General features: G+C 36.8%; 1 protein-coding gene across 1 annotated transcript in view; it reads right to left on the reverse strand.

Moving 5' to 3' along the window:
- stai (stathmin) overlaps nt 1-6,877 on the reverse strand; it is a 56,908-nt gene extending 50,031 nt beyond the window's left edge. The window contains exon 1 of the mRNA XM_083142330.1: nt 6,674-6,877. The gene's annotated coding sequence lies outside the window, so the exon portion shown is untranslated. The remainder of the gene's footprint in view (nt 1-6,673) is intronic.
- Nucleotides 6,878-20,045: the final 13,168 nt, after the last annotated feature.

Raw genomic sequence — 20,045 nt, forward strand, 5'->3', positions numbered from 1 at the left:
CCATAAGCCCCATACTGAACTCTTAAGTTGGGCTCACCAATAGTCTTGACGACTAGGCCATGTTCTAATTGCAACTTTCTTACTCTGCTAGATTCTGTGGAACAGCCAATCAAAGCAAAGTTTGGCCACATGTAGACAATCTGAGAGTTTCGCAAAGCAAAGTCTTTTTGTCTGGTTTCAGAGTATTGGTTTGATTGTTTTTGTTAGCTTCTCGATAAAACAAAAAGTTAACAGATGATGTGCAGCATTCGTTTACAGCTCATTAATATTTAGGAATTTATCCAAAACAATGAGATTTGTATGTGACAAATGTGATTAGCCAATAATGAAAATCCTTATTATTACAAGCGTATTAAATGTTTGACATATTTAGATGAACAAAATTATTCTTATAACAATTGAATCCTGCAAATCTTGTGCATGAACATGCATACCAGAGCTCATAAAAAAAAGTTTGTTCAGTATGCATTGATTATCTACCATATTGTGTTTCTAGCCAATTTCTAGGCAATACTTTTCATTATTTTAATTTTTAGTAACAGTAGATATTATCCAATGTTCTTCAAATTGCTCGTCCATCTTTTTATCTTGTCTGCTGTGTGCAATGTCTTGTGGCAACAAAAGTATACAGACAAGTACGGTAAGAAGTATCACGTGAGGGAAAAATTCACACAACTAGTCCAAAGTCCAACTGGAAAATCCCCTCGTCTGATTCAGGCACAAGAAATCAAACATCCACTGAATGCCCTTATAATTTTCATTTTATCTATGGCCTTCATTACATTACACTTAGTCATACATATCTGCATTTTTCACTGATAAAATAAAAAAGATGAAATTAGAAAGTTGAAGCCAGTTGGTAGATCAGCCAACAAAACAAGGACAATTTTTAGAATGAAAAACTAAGGTCCCACACATTTCGCTACTTCTCTAGCATACACGTTTCCATTTCATGCGGATAAAAAGGTGAGAACCTGTTGACAAAGTTAAGGCTTACTCCCCAGTGATTATCTGTTCCCATGGCATGCCCGCCTTTCAGAAACTTTGCAGGTGTTTACACCCACACACATGTGCATGAGCATGTACATATCTATATCCAGGGAATTTTTTTCACCTGGCATCTGAATTTTCAAATATATTTCTCACGAAATATATTTTAAATATTTAGAATTCACTTATAAAAAAAATGTAAAGGAAATTTCCATAACTAGTACAATGTGAATTTTTAAATTTTTGCATTTTGCGGCCATACATTAGAATGTATTGCATAGTTACTGATGCTGTTACTGGTAGAGTCTTCTTTAGAAAGGACACCCAGGTGCAAGAATGAATTTTAATCCCATCTTGCCTTAATACATTAAATTGTTTTAAGAATGTATATGAAAATGTGTAGCTTTTTGATTGTTGGATTTGCAGCTTTCTTCAACCATATTTGAGAAAATAAAAGGCTGTCTCCTGAATTATTATAAGTTTCTTCTACCCCTGTCTACATCTCCATGTCATTCAAAAGTTTCGTAACAGTTCTGAATGTTTCATAGAAAAAAAGACTAAGTATTGCAGAAATTATTGTCACATTAAATTGAACCTTGATGAAAAGTAATTGCCACTGTTTTAGAGTTCGAAAAGTGCAATTTATTGGGGGAAAAAAAGACAAAGTACCTTATGCTAGAATCTGTGCTTACCATCCCAAAGCATTTTTTTGATCATAGACCAAATATTGTAGAATAGTGGAAATGATTGTGAAAGTAAATTTGAAGCTTCCTGAAAATAATTAGCACTGTCTGCAGTTCCGAAAAGTCTTATTTATCACCAAAAAGAAGATGTAAAAGGTACGTAATGCAAATATCCCAGCTTCCCATTGACAAGGCATTCAACAGATAACTGCCGATATAAGGCTCAAAGGGGTGTTATGCTTGAGACCAACACCAACATTTTGCGATGTTGAAAGCATTTAAGGGAATTATTGTAATGCTAAGAGACCTACACATGGCTTGCCTAACCCAACCATGAGAGAATTTAGAAACGTTATTTGAATATGAAAAGCCCTAAACCTTACTCTCCTAACCTAACTACAAAATCCCCTTGCACGCCACACATGTGAGCTCGATGGTAGCAGCAGTCCATAACCAAAATGACAAACGAATGGCTCATTGCAGGAAAAGAATCCTGTAGTAGTATACAGAGGTGGAAAAACTTTTCCAAGCAAACACGCAGTTAAGTAATCGCTAAAACGCCGAAGTATGCGATAAATATAAATTGCACCATGTAAAAAATCCCTGTGTACCATGATGGGATGGGAATTAAACAATCTGAACTTGGACCAAAAGTTAATATATCACAGGAAGTAGCTTATTGGGAACTATATGAGGGAGAAATTGAGAGTACATCCTCACTTCTTGAGCAGTTATGAGACCATTGACCTACAGTATATCCTGGAGATTTTTTCTATAGATCTGCAGATTTCAATGTTATATGTAATAGGAGAATGGTTCAGCGTGCGGAAAACACAAATAATGGAGATATTTGATCCTAAAGTGTGGCATGTGTAAGTAAAAACCTACCATTTCAAAGGACATTCGCACTTTATTAGTAAAACCAGTTTGTACGCACACTTAAATAGCAAAAGAACACATCCCAAACCTAACTATGTAAAATTTAGCCACTGTTATAATCATGTTGGGTGCCATATTCACTTGAGTGAAGCCTTCACATTGTTCTGCGTCATGGTATGGATTTTCACTTATGAAATGTAGCAACCCTATTTGAACCCCAAACGATTTTTGTTTTACTTTACAATAGCATTACCATGAACCAAAAATAACTGAAAACAAACAATCTCCATAAACCATGCAAAATATTTCACTTTTCAAGGGGGTACAGAGGATCAAGGGTACCGCAGTTACATATTAGTGGCATGTAACTTTGTTACAGCAGGCGTTCAATGTACAGGGTTTCCACATAAACTAACTGCACTTTCCCAGAATTTTACAGAATCCGCACATTTTTTCCAGAGAACTCAATATCCAGTACATTACTATTCTAAATATTATTTTACAATGGCCTATGGTGCATCTCTTTTATCAGTAATATTACCGATCTGACATATTTATAAACAATCTGCAAATTAGTGTGATATTCTGCCGTTTAATTTATAAATAAGAACATATAGAAGACTTAAGCGAGTACTAAAAACTTACTTTTCGCAGAAAACATTTTAGTAAATTAAGTTTCACGGAAAACATTTTAGATTAAAATTTCAATCTCTGCGAAATGCCTCAAATTTGTTTATTTTGTTACTTTTCACATTCGTACTTACATATTCTGCATTGCTAAGGATTCTTGAAGGTGGAATTTCACTTTTTTCATGAAAAAATTTCAATTTTCCACATATCGAGTAATTATTGTTCGTTCGTTTTTCGCTTGCAATCTTGACTAGCATTGTCTATCATCAGTGGGTATGCAGTGTTTCAAACCTTCTTCACCGAAGAATACCTACTTTCCCCACACACCATCTACAGATAGCCTAACAAGCCATTCATAAATAGTCCCATGAACCATGCCCGGCAAGGTTAGGCAAACATAGATAAATTATCATGTTCTTGCAAAAAAAAAAAAAAAAAAAACGCATTGTTGGAAACATTGACTTGGGGTTACATCATCAAACGCACACAACATTTGGTTCACGTAGTGGAAGGACAGAGGCAACAGCTTTTGTGCATCGGAGAGACATTAATCTTGAAAAATACATCTACTGGCCAAATAAATTAAACGATGGGAAAAAAACCACTTCCATGACCTTTCAAAAGTCTACAGAAACTCAGTTCTGCAAGTACTTTCTTTTGTAAAATTGAAGAAATAAGTTTCCCGGAGATCAAAATTTTCCTCATTTTAGTACTCACTTAAGTCTTCTAATTATCAACCGCATTTTTTATCCCCCCCTAAGATGAACATAATTAATGTCATGGTTTTGTAAAGTACATGTCTAAATAGGCAGTTTCTTTTGAAAGGCAAAAAACCACCACAATCACCTGGTTATATATATATTAATGAAGGAGGTGAATGAACCAATCATCGTACATTCAAGGAGCATTTGCAATTTTATATCAGATCAGTAGGCCTATTAGTAAATTTTGTATAGTACTTTATGAGTGTCAGCCAATAAGTAACTAAAAATGAAATGACACCTGTGACCCCCCTAATAAGTTTCTCTTTCTATAGGGAATTTTGATACAGAAGTGATAGAACATTTGTCCTTAGCTTTCATAATGAAATGGGGTGATTATGAAAACCATGGCTGTTATAGCAGCCTGGAAGATAGGGAAGTCAGCTGGTGAAACACAAGAAGTTAGTAGGAAGGGTCCGCAGGGGCCACATTCTGCTTCAATCATGGTATGATGGGAAAGGGGGCATTACCATAGCATCACTGAGCTCCTTTTCTGCAAGAAAAGGGGTTGAAACATCAGCTCGAGTGTACCAGGAGACAATGGACAAGGATCTAAGCAATACTATTCCATTGCCAGGAGTAGAGTTTTCAGCAGGATTGTGTACTACCTCAAACAACCCATTCAGAAATGGGTCACAAGCTCACCGTACAGAAACTGTAGCCAAGAGAGATCGAAACATGGTAAAAATTTACTATCCTTCGGACACCTCTAATTTTTTTAGTTTCGGCAATTTTTGACATTCGTACTTACATATCTGCTTCACGGAACATTCCTGAAGGTGTATCAACGTTGTTTTGATGAATTTTGAAATGTTTCCTAACCTAACCACGTGCCAATGGTTCGCAATTATTTCCAATTTCTAGATCCTGATACTAACACGACACCAAATTTTAACTATGTTTCCTAACCTAACAGAACTAACCTATCCATGCACCAATGGTTCGTGGGGCTAGCTATTCTCCGTCGGAGAATTAATTTTCAACGAACAACATGAATTTCAGCTATGAAACATTCCCACATCACACAAAACACTTTCCCGATGTTCGACAATGCTACAGGAACTTATTACGGTAAGTAGTTTCTTCTGTAAAAATAAATAAATGTGTCCGAAGGATAGTAAACTAGTACCTTAAATACAATCAACATATTTAGCAAATACATGGGTAATAATAAATGGATGCAACTACTGTTACCAGGTGGTGAGACTAGCACATGAGCTACTTTCAACTGAATTTTCATATACTTATGCTATAGTTTCACACGCTGTCAAATTTTTGTAAGTTAAACTCACATTAGCCATCAAGCATAAAGTGGAAAAATAAAGATGAGTTGTTATTACTATTACAAAGAGCATTTAACCTATTTCATCTACACACTATGCAAATTTATGGTTTATATTTTAGCCACAGGGAACCTAGCTGCTTAACCTGACCAAGACGTGCAAAACTAAATTTTCCAACAGAACATCTATTATGCAAAATAAATCCCCCAAACAGTAAAATCATGAGACCTGTTGAAGGCGGTTACTGATAAATCTAATAATGTACATTAATAGTACAGAAACCATTTGAAGAGTGTTGAACGTGATCAGCATATCACTAGGAATTGGAGGCAACTTAATTTTCCTCCTCATACACACATTCAGTCTGTAGTTTCACTTACGCCCGTGCAATCTTAACAAAGGTAACTCCTTTGCACTTAAACAAAAAGGTACGACCAATACTCCAACTATTACAAATTTAGGCTAGAATTTACAATATAGAGAAAGTCTCCAATTTCGTTAATTTGCGGTATACTAACTAATTTTGACCTCCTAATCATGAATCTGTTGTAAAAAACCGGCGGTCACGTCTGGAAATTGTACAAAAATTTTCGTTAGCGCCAAAAGCCATCCACGGGTAGCCCCACAAACCATTGACGTTAGCCCCAAAAACCATCCACGGGTAGCCCCACAAACCATTGACGTTAGCCCCAAAAACCATCCACGGGTAGCCCCACGAACCATTCACACGAGGTTAGGTTAGGCCTGTTAGGTTAGGTTCCATTAGCACTCATTTCACCCCTAAATTCATCGAAATTTTCAGACGTGACCGCCGGTTTTTTCCAACAGATTCGTGATTAGGAGGTCAAAATTAGTTAGTATACCGAAAATTAACAAAATTGGAGACTTTCTCTATATTGTAAATTCGCTCCCAAATTTAAAATAAGTTAATTTTTTGGACAGATCTGATCAAAGAAACTACATGCAAAAAAAAAAACTCCGATGGCACTCTATAATCAGGGATAATGACAAAATCCAGACTTATCCCAACAAACGCAAAGCACACGCCATGCTTTATACATCGTAAGCCTAATTTTGAATTTCTTTTTCGGTACCAGAGTTATCAAACCATGTGTGTATTCCTCTTAACCAACCTATTATAAAAGCAGACAAAATCCAGTCTAAAAACTAAACATATTTACAAGAAAAAGAAAATTAACAAAAAACCACGAGAATCACGTGGTGAAAACTTCTCGAATACATTACCAAAAAAAATATAAATATCCTCACGATAAACTGTCTTCTTTGTTAAGCCGGAGACAAGTCTTGTCTTCGAAAGACAAAAATTTAAGGCACTTTCTATAAAGAGCTCACGTACAACAAAGCGCGCTAGATTCATTAACGTACATTCGACATAACGTTTTCTTGTACAAAAATGTCAACTGCTTACTTTCTAAATTATACTCACCTTTGCAAGTTATATGTATGTGATGCTTCAAACACAACTGGCCACTATATAACCTTGTAGTATAAATTTCACCAAACTAATAGACAACGATTTCTGCCTTCGTATTTATATTATCCACCATTACAAGTTGCACTGCCACTTTTTAGAGGATGAGAGTAATTGGCGAATTTGAATCGCTGTAAGAAAGCCAGTTCTTGATTGGAAGCTCACCCAGACTGCGGGCGGGAGAAGTGTACACAAAGAGTACAAATGCAAGTAGTGTTGCCAGCTTAATATGAAGGTTACCATACCAGGAAAACTGTGTCAAATTGTAATATTGAAGTCTTGTTGATTTAGACGAGGATAATGATGGATCACTCTAAATATGTTGATCAACTGTTTAAGACTATTCAAAATTAATATGCATACATAACTAACTTATTCGCTTTCTTCGGTTCGGTGAAATGATGAAACAAGGAACGGAGAACCAGCTTCAGTTTGAAACACTGTCTCATGTTTTCCGTAAGCGGCGTGCGTCCAGAATGGAAGAAGGGTCGAGAGCAGGCCGTGCGCAGGTTAAAATTGTATATTCATACATGTGATTTGTTTCAGGCACAGTAATTTCCGATAATTATTGCATGGAACTAATAATTAATACAAGACTGGTACAAAACGCGACAACTACAATCTACAAACTGAAGCAGTGTATCGGGGGAAATGCCTTTCTTGCCCCATTGGAAATAATTCCTTTCTTATCCTTCCTGGGAAAAAATCTGCGGACGCCCATTTACGTAATTCTAATTTTATAGATAAAAATGATTCTTAATGTAGCTTTATTCATAAGGAAAAGGAACTAAATATAAAGAAGCGTGTTGATTCCTCCATTCAATTTATTTAGTTTATTATCCTTTCACCGAAGATGCAGTCTAATGTACTTTTTCTACTTCATTAGATTAATCACGACGATGAGGGAAGTAAATGGTGACTAAAATTGTCAAACACAAATGAATATCTCGATGACAATCGGTACGTCGTCAACATGAGTTTGGCCCCCGGTGGAGACACATAATGATTCGGATCCCACTTTAAACTGTAAGTCCAGTCCCAATTAGCCTTTCTGTGCAAAAAGTGGATTGAAAACAAGCTGGAACAAAAGAATATATATGCCTGGGCAAGGACTCGAACCTTAAACCTATGGTGGCGCAGGGGGTTTATTTCACAATTTTCCATCTGGAAAGGTAAGGTCGATTTTCATTCTTTCTTTGGATGGACCGCAACGGCAAAAGTGTACGATCAATTACTATGTTGTATATTGTAATTACACGATTATATAAACTGGAAGTCATAATTAAAACTACATACGCATTAGAAGTATGGCATTTCAATCTACAATTTACATTTAATAACAATACGAGAACGGTTGATTTTACTTGATTTATTTCCCTTCACTTTGCCGCCACTTTTGGCTAATCCCGAAGATGAAGATGCATGATGATAACATGAAATGGATGAAGGGACAATCACAAGCATACACAGTGTGTCTCATAAGTAATAGCGCAAACTGACACAGGTGAAAGTACACGACAATAGAAGTAAAAAAGTCTCAGTAAACACGGGTCTGCAAACGAGCCGTTTTCGAGATAATCGCGAATGTGTGATTACAAGCCGCCACTGACTTCATTGTTTGTAAACGTCGTCCTAGTTGGTAAAATGCTAATAATACAGTAAGAAAAGTGACTCCCACAGTACGATTAGACTGTGTACTGATTGTATTCATCCTGTTTGATTACAACACCACCTCTCGGAAATGTTATCTTTTGTAAACAAAGATCAAATCTCGGAACGCGCAAGGAGTAAAGCACTCGGTGTTTACAAAATGCAATTAGTGACGGCTTCTAAACACACATTATTAGCATTTTACCAACTAGCACGACGTTTACAAACAATGAAGTCAGTGGCGGCTTGTAATCACACATTCGCGATTATCTCGAAAACGGCTCGTTTGCAGATCCATGTTTACTGAGACTTTTTTGCTTCTTTTATCGTGTACTTTCACCTGTGTCAGTTTGCGCTATTACTTTTGAGACACCCTGTATACTATATATGGACAACGCAACATGAGTCATACTCGCTGTGAGCTTAGGCGCCAGAACCTCGCTAGTCTGCAAATTGCAGTCCAGGGTGTGCTATTTGGAAAAGAGGTTGACATTTGGGTGTCTTTGGAAAGGGCCACCTCTCACACCTACAGGAAAAAGGAAATTTGATTAGAGGATTATAGAAAAAAATAAACAAGAGGATAAATACAAAATTAAATTCAAGAAGGAAAAGTAACGAAGCAAACGTATGCATGATGTTCATATTGCCAATGAATGAAACTAAAGTTACATTTACATTGCTTTAGAAACTCCTTCCGGTCAGCGACCTCCCGGATTTTCACTTATGAAATGTGGCAACCCTATTTGAACCCCAAACGATTTTTGTTACAGTCGAGTTAGGAGATTAATATAGTAACATTTGCGTACATAATAGGCGTCACTTGGGGGAGAAGGAGGTACTCACTCCCTACATTTTAAAGTTTGTTATAATTTGCAAGTTACGGGTATTTTCTTAACCTCCTAGGACATCAAGCATTGGCGAGGGGTGTCGAATTCCATTATCGCTTCGTCGGATAGTCGGTTAGATAACCTCTAGCTACTATTCTGTTTATGCGATGTAACTTACATGACTCACATGCGATTGGTCCTTAGATGTATCCGCAAGTACTCCTGAAAATTAACAATGTAAAATCTAAATCATTCATTTACTTTTGATACAGTTTTTTTTCGTTATTTCAGGGGCCCGTGGACATTGATAATACTTCACACATATTGATGTTTGCACACAAGTAAATCTACATCTTAGAAAGTCAGATATGTGGAAAAAATCAAAAGAACGTCCTTTACAGTAAGAGTTCTTTTGCATATAAACTAGCATATTAATTGTATGCCATAGAATGGGTACTATACTTCAATACACATTAATATACTTAATGCAATTTGTCTAATAGTATCCCTCTCCATCCACAATTTTCAGAAGGATTAATGTAAGCTACACCCAAGTGCACAGTTTCTTGATTTCTGTTTCCCACAAAGCCAGGAATGTTGAAATGTCTTTATAGCAAAATAAAGCAAGAAAGAAGTGCTGAGACATGAGAACAAAACATGCAATTAAACGAAATTGTAATTTGAAGCAGGTAGTGAGCGTAGTATAAATACAGTAATGCTAGAGCCTTTTAATTAATTGATAATTGTCCAATTACTGGGTGAAAACAGTGTAAAATCAAGCTGAGGACTTCCGCGAGTTTCTGAAATCTTCATAGAATAAAATTAGCTTTAAGTGTGGTATTTTTTGTTAGGTATTGTTCTGATATAAATGACTTGTTAGCTTGAGTGAAATCAGTGGATTGGTTTCATAATAATACAGAGGCCTAACATTGAAAATGTGCTTACCGCGATTGATGCGTGATGGTATTGAATATATAGACCTAATTGTTGCGTTAATTTGTGTATAGTGTGCGGAGTCAGATTATCGACTGACTGCACCGTTCTCCAAGTGATGTCTGAAAACTTTTAATTGTGCCTTTTTCTGAGCCTCGGGGCAAATGTGATTCTCAATCCTCATCCTTTCGATATAACACGTAATAAAAACAGGACACTAAAGCTGTTTGTACACGATCAAATGAGACACGAACAAGTTGTTGAATTGAACGCTTAAAAGCAAATTACGTTAGAGACACGTCACATTTCTCATTGGATGCAAGATTAGGCCGAAGAATTTCTATTTAGGAACGGTTCTAAATAACGCCATCCAATCCTGACAAGCATCGAGGCACAGAATGCTATTTATGTCTATTCTGTGGTGAAGAAAAAGCATGATTGACTGATTTGATTTGCTTTATTTTACTTTGCTTTTTGTGCCACTTTTGACTAATTTGCGAAGATGGCGATGAGTGATGATGTGATGAAATTGATGAATTAACACTCACAAACATCCATGCTCAGGCCGTGATTCGACTGAAAGGAATCCTTACTTCAATCAAATGATGCACTTTGCTGTTTCTTTCGTGACATACAAAAATGCACCAAATGCATCAAATGTGAATCTCATTCTTTGAAGAAGCCATAATACACACTTTACTGCATCAACCGATGCATTCTGGTGCATAAATCGATATGATGCATTTAGTTCTCTGTGTGTAGCGTCGTCGCCCGATGTACTAACCACTCCGCCACGGGGGCGGCTCAAGAGAAAGCATGAAAGCAACGTGGGAAGTGTAAACACGTGTTTGTGACTTGCGAGAAAGGAAAGGAGGAGCGGTGGGACATTCTGTATTTATTGAATTGCAATTATGCAAAAGAGAATGATGAATATTTCTACAGCAGTGAGTAATGCGATAATAAAATATATTCGACAACCAGCCGTAAAACATAGTATTTGAGCTTAAATTGAAGTTTAGATAAACACCGTGAAAAATAACAATCTGTATATCTGTGGATATGAGATTTTTATAAGATTATTTTGTTGTGTTCAGTTTTTCTCGTGTCTCAGATTACATTTAGACTTAATACCGAGAAAATGCATCAACATCACACTTCTTTCGAGTGTCTAATATGCGCTACATCCTCCTTTGGAAATAAAATTATTATCGTTGTTACAGTTAATCGCTAGCCTATTTATTTATTTTCGTGTCGTTACTTATTGACCGACCCTCGTATGTAGAATGATCTCTCCCAAGCTTCCATCTCATGGCATTTTGGATTTGAGTTGTCCTAACATTGGGGAACATTCCTGGAGAAAATATTTTCCTTAGTATTTAATTCCGGGTTGGAGCAAAATTTTAGCTAATTCCACCTTACTGATTGTCTTCGAAATAAATAAAAGAACCACTTCCGCAAAGAAATGTACTACTGAAGTATTTTACATATAAATCCAACATATTAATAACATTTAGTGATTCATGAAAGTCTGTGCAAATTTAACATTATTAGGTAATCTATAACAATAAAACGTATTTTTATGTGAGAAAAGTGTAAATTCCAGAGGCAAGTGTAACCTGTTCCCAAGGTGGCCAGCCATGGGCACCTTAGGAACTCGCCTCTGGACTAGGTTTTTCAACAAAAATAGGTAGCCTATCGTTACTTTGACACAAAAAACATTTTTTAATTGTAACTATATGATCAAAAAGATAATTAAACGAACTTTCAAAATATGTATAAAATATTAACATTCGTTAATTTCAATGACGTACACACACACTTTTCTTACTTACCTTAAAATAACAACGACAACTAATCTGTTCGATTCCTGAGACAAGAACTTACATAAAATGGCTGCTGGCAGCCAGAGACAGTTTGTTTTCATCATAGTGCACCAGAGGGGGGTTGGGTACATTGATGTAGTGCCATTTTTTAACTTTGTTAAATACTAAGATGATTTTCATGAAGTCACCTTGGGAACTATAGCCACTTTTGGCTCACCTACCGTACTAATAGAATGAGCTAATTTATCACACCAGGTCAGTACCCAGGATTTATGAGGAAGGGGAGGAAGCAGATCTGAAAATGTACAACAAAGAGGATATCCGAAATGCTGATTGAGTATTAGACGTAAGATGTAACCACCAACGCTATAGCTTATACAATTATTGTAGAGTTGCAATATTATGGTCCAAATTAACGGATAAAATTCAACTCACCGTTAGACCACCCTCTCCGTGAGCCGATAATCAGCAACACAGACAAAGGCCGTGTACACCATGGCGTACAGCTGGGTGCTTATTGTTTACATTCAATTATCGAAAGTATTCGAATCATAGTCGTAACTTGGCGGGGAAAAGGGTGTACTTGCTCCCCCACCCCCATTTTCAGGTTTATTAAAATTTACAAGTTAAGAGACCTGAGGAGCAAAGTAATAAAGGGTAGGTAATATTTGTGATTTCGCAAACTGCACAGTTATTTAGCAAATATACTTCGACACTATTTCTATGATATGGAAAACTTTTCGAGTTCCTTCCCCCAAAGTTAAGTCCTAGATTTCATTCTGCCTCTCAGAATTAGGCCCCAAGTCTGATTCTGTCCCCTCAAAATTAAGCCGCAAATCTGTTTCTGCCCCCTAAAAATTAAGCCCAAGTTTAATTCTGCCCCCTCAAAATTAGGCCCAAGTTACGCCGCCTATGATTCGAATAGTAGGCTACTATATTCCACAAATTAACAATGTTTTCAAATTTCCTTTAATTTTCTTTTACCAGTATTACTGAACAGCCATGACAATTCTATGTTTAGAATATAATATACCTGTATTTATAAATTAAACGGTAGCCTATGTATTAGCAGTGATTCTTATAGTGAAAAATATCTCTGAATGTGTGTTAACAAACAAACGGGGAAACTCTTGCACCACGACTGCAGTCAGAGAAAGTTGGGACAGGGATTAAAAAAAATGGACTACACCGACTAAATAGGGACGTCTGATAGCCTTACGTCAATGGCTATAAAACTAAACTTACCAAGTAGACTATTGCAGACGGCAAACTTCTGGAGCCTCTCTCCTCTCTCTCTTCAAACAACCTATTCATCTATGCAATGACAAAAATCGAAATTCTTGCAAAATCTGAAAATCGTCAATGTTATTTTCGTAGGTTTTATATGTTCACATTAAAACATTTCATAGTCTGTACCAGGGGGACGGGCAAGCCCCCCCCCCCCCCTTTGTATGGATCTATAGCCTATCACACGGAAAATAAATATGTTAGTAGGTTAGGCACAGGAACAATACCAAGGTTTCAGGCAGCACTTACATAACTGTCCAATCAATAGCTCAACCGCATAAAAACGACTGCTAGTGAACTTCACAGTTTAAACTGATAGGTAGTGAACAAAATTCTTGCAGCAAAGATATAATTCGATCAAGGAACAACTCTCGTAAGTATATCTTTGAGATTTATTTCAGAGCATTGTCTGAAACCTGAAGGTTATGAATAGCGGCCGAAGAAGTCATAAATGTTTAATTTCTGGTTCTGAAGGTTACATATTTGTTATCTTTTCTGCAGATATGTATTATATTATTTCACCGCGTTAAAAAGATGAAATTGTTAACGCTCACGAAGTTTCTGGCTTGTGAAATGTCGAGCTGGTGTTGCGGCATCCATGTGCATCGAGCTGATGTTGGTCGGGACTATATTCCCGCACCGTTACCGTACACCCCCTCAGGGTCGGATTAAGGTGGGTGCTATTGATGCTGCAGCATTAGGCCCATTCCTGAAATAGGCCCAGACGAAAACAGACGAGAATTTTCCGAAAGCTGAACAGTTTTCTTTTGCTATATTAACCTGAAAATAAATCTTAGAATGAAATTTGGAGCCCCAATTTCGGACGCCTAGACACAGCGTTACTTACTATTATTCCTTGCGCTGTGACTAACTATAACGTCGTTGTGTTTATTGTTCTCCGAATATTTCAAGTTAATGCTATCAATTGATGCAGCATCAGGCCCACTTTCGTCTTAATCCGACCCTGCCCCCTTGAAACAAAACGTTGGTTAAGTGTAATGATTGGAGATTAGCTCTCATATTTAGAATCAATCATATCCCCAATAGCTAGTCTACTAGCTAGTCTACTTCTTTTTCATAAAGCTTGTGGCTCATTAGAATATTCGGGCCTCCCCGATGGCGCAGTGGTAGCGTTGTTGCATTGTATTCAAGGGGTTCCGGGTTCGATACCCGGTGGAGGCACATGGCACAGTGGTTCGGATCCCACTTTAAACTGTAGGTCCAGTCCCGATTAGCCTTACTGTGCATAAAGTGGACTTAAAACAACAATTCAACATTCTTTAGAATATTCACGATGATGAATATGAATAATGATTAGACAAAATTAATGAAAGGTCACTCACTTAGGAACACTCAGACCAGAAGTCGCATCCTTAACAACTCACTCTCGAGGCGACATACCCCTCTTCTTAATTCTCAGAAGAAGGTCAAAGTTTCATATTTGTGACCCTTTCGTCTCCTACCACCTTTCAAATGTCTTGTTTGTTTTCATTTTATGGTCCTGTTCGAAATAATTTTCTTCAGTGGAGCCGTCTATAGAGACTCTATTTAGCAGGCCAATGTTGATATAAAAATGAAAAGTAAAATAAATGTAAAACCATAGGTGTGCGCACGGAGGTTGCCAGGGATGTCTGGGCATCCCCTAATGTGTCTTAAAAAATCTTAAAAATGTAGGAACTACTATTGAAATAATGAAAATAATATCCATGTTAAAAAGTAAGTGATTTTGTCTCCTCAAAACAGTATTGTTTACTATAATAATTAGACTAGCCTTTCTGCGCATAAAGTGGACATTCAATCAACATAATAATTAGTAGTCATTAGTAAAGAATGTGTTTTTCACTTCCAACAATCGACCCACATTTATTCCTCTCCCTAGCACAGCCTCGATTGCTAATGCAATCTTCTTCAACTCACAAGGCTTATTTGTTTATTTACATTTATACATAACAAGAAGTTTGGAGTAACAATTGAAACGGCACCCACAAGGAAAATAAATGTAAACGGATTTATGAAGGAGCTCTGTGCAATTTATAAAGTGATAATAATAGTGGTTTAATAAAGTAAAATAGTAATTATGAGAAGTAAGATGGATGAAGATTTGTTTTGACGACTTACTTGCAGTGAAACTAAAGTCAAAACTTATATTCAGAGACTATAATATTAAAAAATCAACTTCATACACCTAATAGTTTCTGAGAAAAGGGAACATAAATGGCTAACAATGGCACGATAGGCAACTGAAACTCCCCTTAAGGCACCCACAAATAAATTAGTCTGCGTACGCCTCTGAGTCAAACTAAACAAAGAATCGTCAACATCCATTCTTACTAAATACGACCCTTGGTTTGGCCATTTTTTAAAGATATTGCGAAGAGTTTTTGCAAAGAGAAGAAAAGAGAAGCTTGGAAAATTTTCAAGGGCATCGTTTTTTACTTCTTACTTTTTTATTTCTCTCGGAACAATGATGCCAAAGACTTAAAAGAAAGTGTGATGCTTAATACAAAATGGAATTTATCCTGTCCTTGGAATTGCATTTTTTTCCTTGTGCGTTTCTTTTGCTGAGCAATTTAGATGCTGTTAATGACGAATGTCCACGCTGAGACGTTTCTTACTACTGAAGCAGCGTATTAAACCAATTTTCAAGAATGCTGCTTCAAAAACATTAAGCAATGCCTTCACGATAAGCATACAGTATCCTCGCAATGTGCTTGCTTGAGAATTTTCTGAATTTTCAATTAATATTCCAACGAACGTTGGATACAAATTAACCTAAATCTTGAGACAAAAATAATATTGGTTGGAAAAATTGGCACAGTGATATTTTCCCAAGGCAATTCTGACAATTCAGAATTGACAGGCTTTTAGAAGAAATCTCGTCATGTCGTGTTTGCGCAGTAATTGTGATTAAAAATTCCTATACTTCGGGAATTTTGTTTACAGTTGTCAACCTTGGAGGAAGAAACATCAACAATAATAAGAGGTTCCTTTGCTGTCTTACTATTGGTCATTGGAGCAGCAGAAAATCTAACGTCTTGACGCTGCTGTAAGAAATTGAAGACTAAAAGTGGTTAACACTGTAAGTGCCACAAAAATTGAAACACCGTTTTCCACGTTAAACTGTCAAATGTGCCATGCTTTATAATGTGGTAGACGTGAAAAGTGGCTGGTAGCCCTCTAAGTAGTTCAAAAGGGCGTGTAAAGAGGTCGCTAGTGTGAAGGTCCCTGCGGGCTGATTTGGTGAACGATGGAAGTGCCAAGCGAGGTGGCAGGCGTGAAAATCGTAAATGTTGTAACTGCCAGATATGTGGAAAAACAGTTTTTGCCATTTCCCAACACTTTCGCTTTTGGCACTTACAACGTTTACCACTTTTGGTCCTCAATGTATCATCATTAGCTACACCCAAAGAGTAACGTATGAAATTATTGTTCAGAGATATAAAGGAAAACGTGCAGTTTCCAAACTTGTTTTTATTATTTGTAAATTAGCAAAATACTAAATATAAAAATAATAAAACCTGGAAATCGGGGGGGGGGGGGATATTTAAGAGTGTTTATAGTACGCACACAGTTATTAGTATCACTGAAACAGGTATCATTTCTGCAGTTGAGTACCTTTCCTATGGAAACAGTTCATCCTAACCGAAGGTCAAGAGGAAGAAAGTAAAGTTGTCCCCTGTTCCATGAAAAATCATATGAGGCACGGTCGTATTTAAGTGGGGTTCAACGGGTTCACCCCCCCCCCCCCTTTTGGTTCAGTAGATTTATCCTGTTTTAACCCTAACTCGCAGTGACTTGTTCACAAAAAATTCTTGTCACTTATTTATTCTTCTGAATTATTGCTGTACGGGAAAGAAATGAATTCCAGACACCCTGGATGGAAAATATTTGCGATTTCACGAGAATTTCTCTGGATGAAAAATGGTCTAAAAATTCCCCACATTTCGATAATTCTAAAATATTAAGTGTAACTTCTGCCCGAAGTAGTTTTTTAAAAAAAATTGTATCACGAATATTAGCATTTCATTGTAAGTTCCTGATTCTTATAGTATGCTGAATTTTAAAATTAAGCATTCTTTAAGAGCGAATTTTCTGACAATTTGAAATTTTCCGACTTTCTGATAATCCCAAAAGTCAAAAGGCCATTTCCCAAAGTCTGGATCGGTACGAGAAATTTTCTCTCTGATGTGTTCCCATTGAAGATTAGCTTCAGTTATTATTTCTACTCTCTCTACGGTGAATGTGAATTTAGAAAATAAAAAAAAAAATGTTGGTCAATGATACAATGGTTCTGCTGTAATGAGTGGTAGACTTAAGGGTGAGATCAATAATTTCAGAGAAGTTTTCAAAAGCATTTTTTTAGTGCATTGTGCAGCATACGCTTTACGGTGTTGCCCATTCGTGTGAAATTTTTGTCATAAGAAACTGCATTGGGACTGTTAAATGGGTTATATTTTTCTTTCCCGTGAGTCTTCTTCAATTCAGAGAGCTTTTCAGATTCTCAACTGTCTAACCTATGGGGAGTTTGTGGTATCTTTACTTGTTCTAAATAAAGTGTGTTCATACAGTATTACATTAGGTCGAGCATTTCGAAAGGTGGACAATAAGCACCGACTTTGGGGGAAGGGAGGGCAAGGCACCTTCTGCCAAATTCACGTAGAGGGCCAGTTATTATATATATATTTCAACATATAAAATATTATTTATTCCAACCTTGCCCCTCAAAATTTATTTTAAGTTGGCACCTCTGAGGAGGACTATGATATTGCTCAGTGCTATGAACATGCCAGTATTCTAATGACAAATTAAGCTATAGGCCTATTGAATACAGTTGCGGTCACTATAAATCTGTATGTAGGGACAACAGGAGGTGATTGATGTTTGGTAATCCGTTGTTGTAGCAACAATATATAAAGCATATTTTGCAATTGAATTTTGCGTACAATTAATGTCATGTAAGCCTAATGCATTTTATTTAGATAGATGAGCCACTTGCATACTGAAAATTGCCCGTTTTCACAATTATGAGTCAACACTAACTTCCATATTTTGGAAATGTAGATTTGCTCATCTAACACTTTTTTGGGCTCTGGCCGAGTTTATTGAACATGCTTCCTGAAGGAGGCTGTATGTGCCCGAGAAGAATCGTCCTTGGTTTGCGACGTAGAATTCGGGCATAAAAAAATCTTTATTTTCACTATTCTACTTTCTTTAAGCTTGGAGTTTGAGTTATTGACTTTTGTGGAAATACAGGATGTGATAGAGAAGAAATGCCTACTAAAAGAACATGAAAAGGCTACACGATATCATGCAATAATTTACAATTCGAGACTCGCAACTTCTGAGTTATTTTGATCTAGAAGCAGGCTAAGCCAACATCAACTTACCATAAATATATAATATAATAAATGTGTGTGTGTGTGTGTGTGTGTGTGTGTGTGTGTGTGTGTGTGTGTGTGTGTGTAAGCCGGTGAAGAGCACATCGCGCTACGACGCCAGGGGTCTCGGGTTTAAATCCTGGCCTGGGCATGGATATTTGTAAGTGTCCATTCATCAATTTCATCATATCATTACTTATAATCATCTTCGCAAATTAGACAAAAGTCGCACAACAAGCGAAGTAAAATAAAGCAAATCAATCAATGAATCATATTCATATATATACATAATATCATTTCAGTCAATCTTGTGAACACCCAAAGAATTACTTGACATCGGCATACTGAATATCATTATTATTATTATTTTATTTCTTAGCATGAAACTCGATATGAAAACGATCATATCGTAGATTATAACGTGTTTTCTGACAGACGTAGACCAAATACAACAAATAGTTTATCAGCATTTTCAAACTAAAGGTGCTGTAGCTCATTAAAAAGATGTAGAAATATTTGTTCAAAATCATTAAAAGTAAATTTTCTCGGAGAATTTTCTGGCTATTGGTAGAACATTTGACCATTGTGAAGTTTTGGCAAATCACTTAATAGATTACTTCCCAAAAATATAAATTGTAAAGGTTTCTATCCTACCGTGGGTGTGAAGTTCGTTGAAGCAGATCGACCAACAGACTTCACTTACCCGAGGGCGTGTACCCTTTTTGCCAGCAAGTCACTTGTTGTTCTTTGTTTCTGAGGCGAATGGAGGTTAGATCAAACCTGGCTAACATCTGAAAGGAAGTGGGCACAGATAGTTGCTTTGTCAATGGCAGTTTTCTCGTAGGAGTCGGAAAGCCGTTAGCAACGGTCACAAACCTTCCAAATCGGGTTGAAGGAACGGTTGCTCCTGCCTACGTTGGGTACAAATATGGAGAAACAAGGTCCATCCACATTGTCCTGGATTGAAGTTTCCATGAGAACTCCTTGGTTCGTTGAAAAAGCACCTGGCTGACTCACTAGCTTTCTGGATAACGTTTACTTAGTTTGTTTTTTCAAATTCAAAATATTTTTTCGCTATAGTTGTGTTTCCGTTGCACTGCTTTGAGTGGAAAGATTAGAAGGGGCCAACCCAATGAAGCTGCACGCGCAAATTAATGGAGAATATATTCATAATGCAATTTCAACACTTACTTGAAATATCACATATGTGGAAAATTGAAAATAAAATAGAAGATAAAGCCAGAGCTTCGTTAGTCTGCAAAATGCAGTCCAGAGTGTACTGTTAGCTATGGGGGTATACAGTGGTTGGGGGGGGGGGGCAAGGGAGGCCGATCGCGGCTCTCTAAATCTTCTCTTTACAAGTGCTTAGGAGATAAATTTACGCAAAATTATACAATTATACGAATAAAACATATACATTTAAACTAAA

The sequence above is a fragment of the Lepisma saccharinum genome, chromosome 20, assembly GCF_977018435.1.
Source record: "Lepisma saccharinum chromosome 20, izLepSacc3.1, whole genome shotgun sequence".
Taxonomy (NCBI): Eukaryota; Metazoa; Arthropoda; class Insecta; order Zygentoma; family Lepismatidae; genus Lepisma; species Lepisma saccharinum.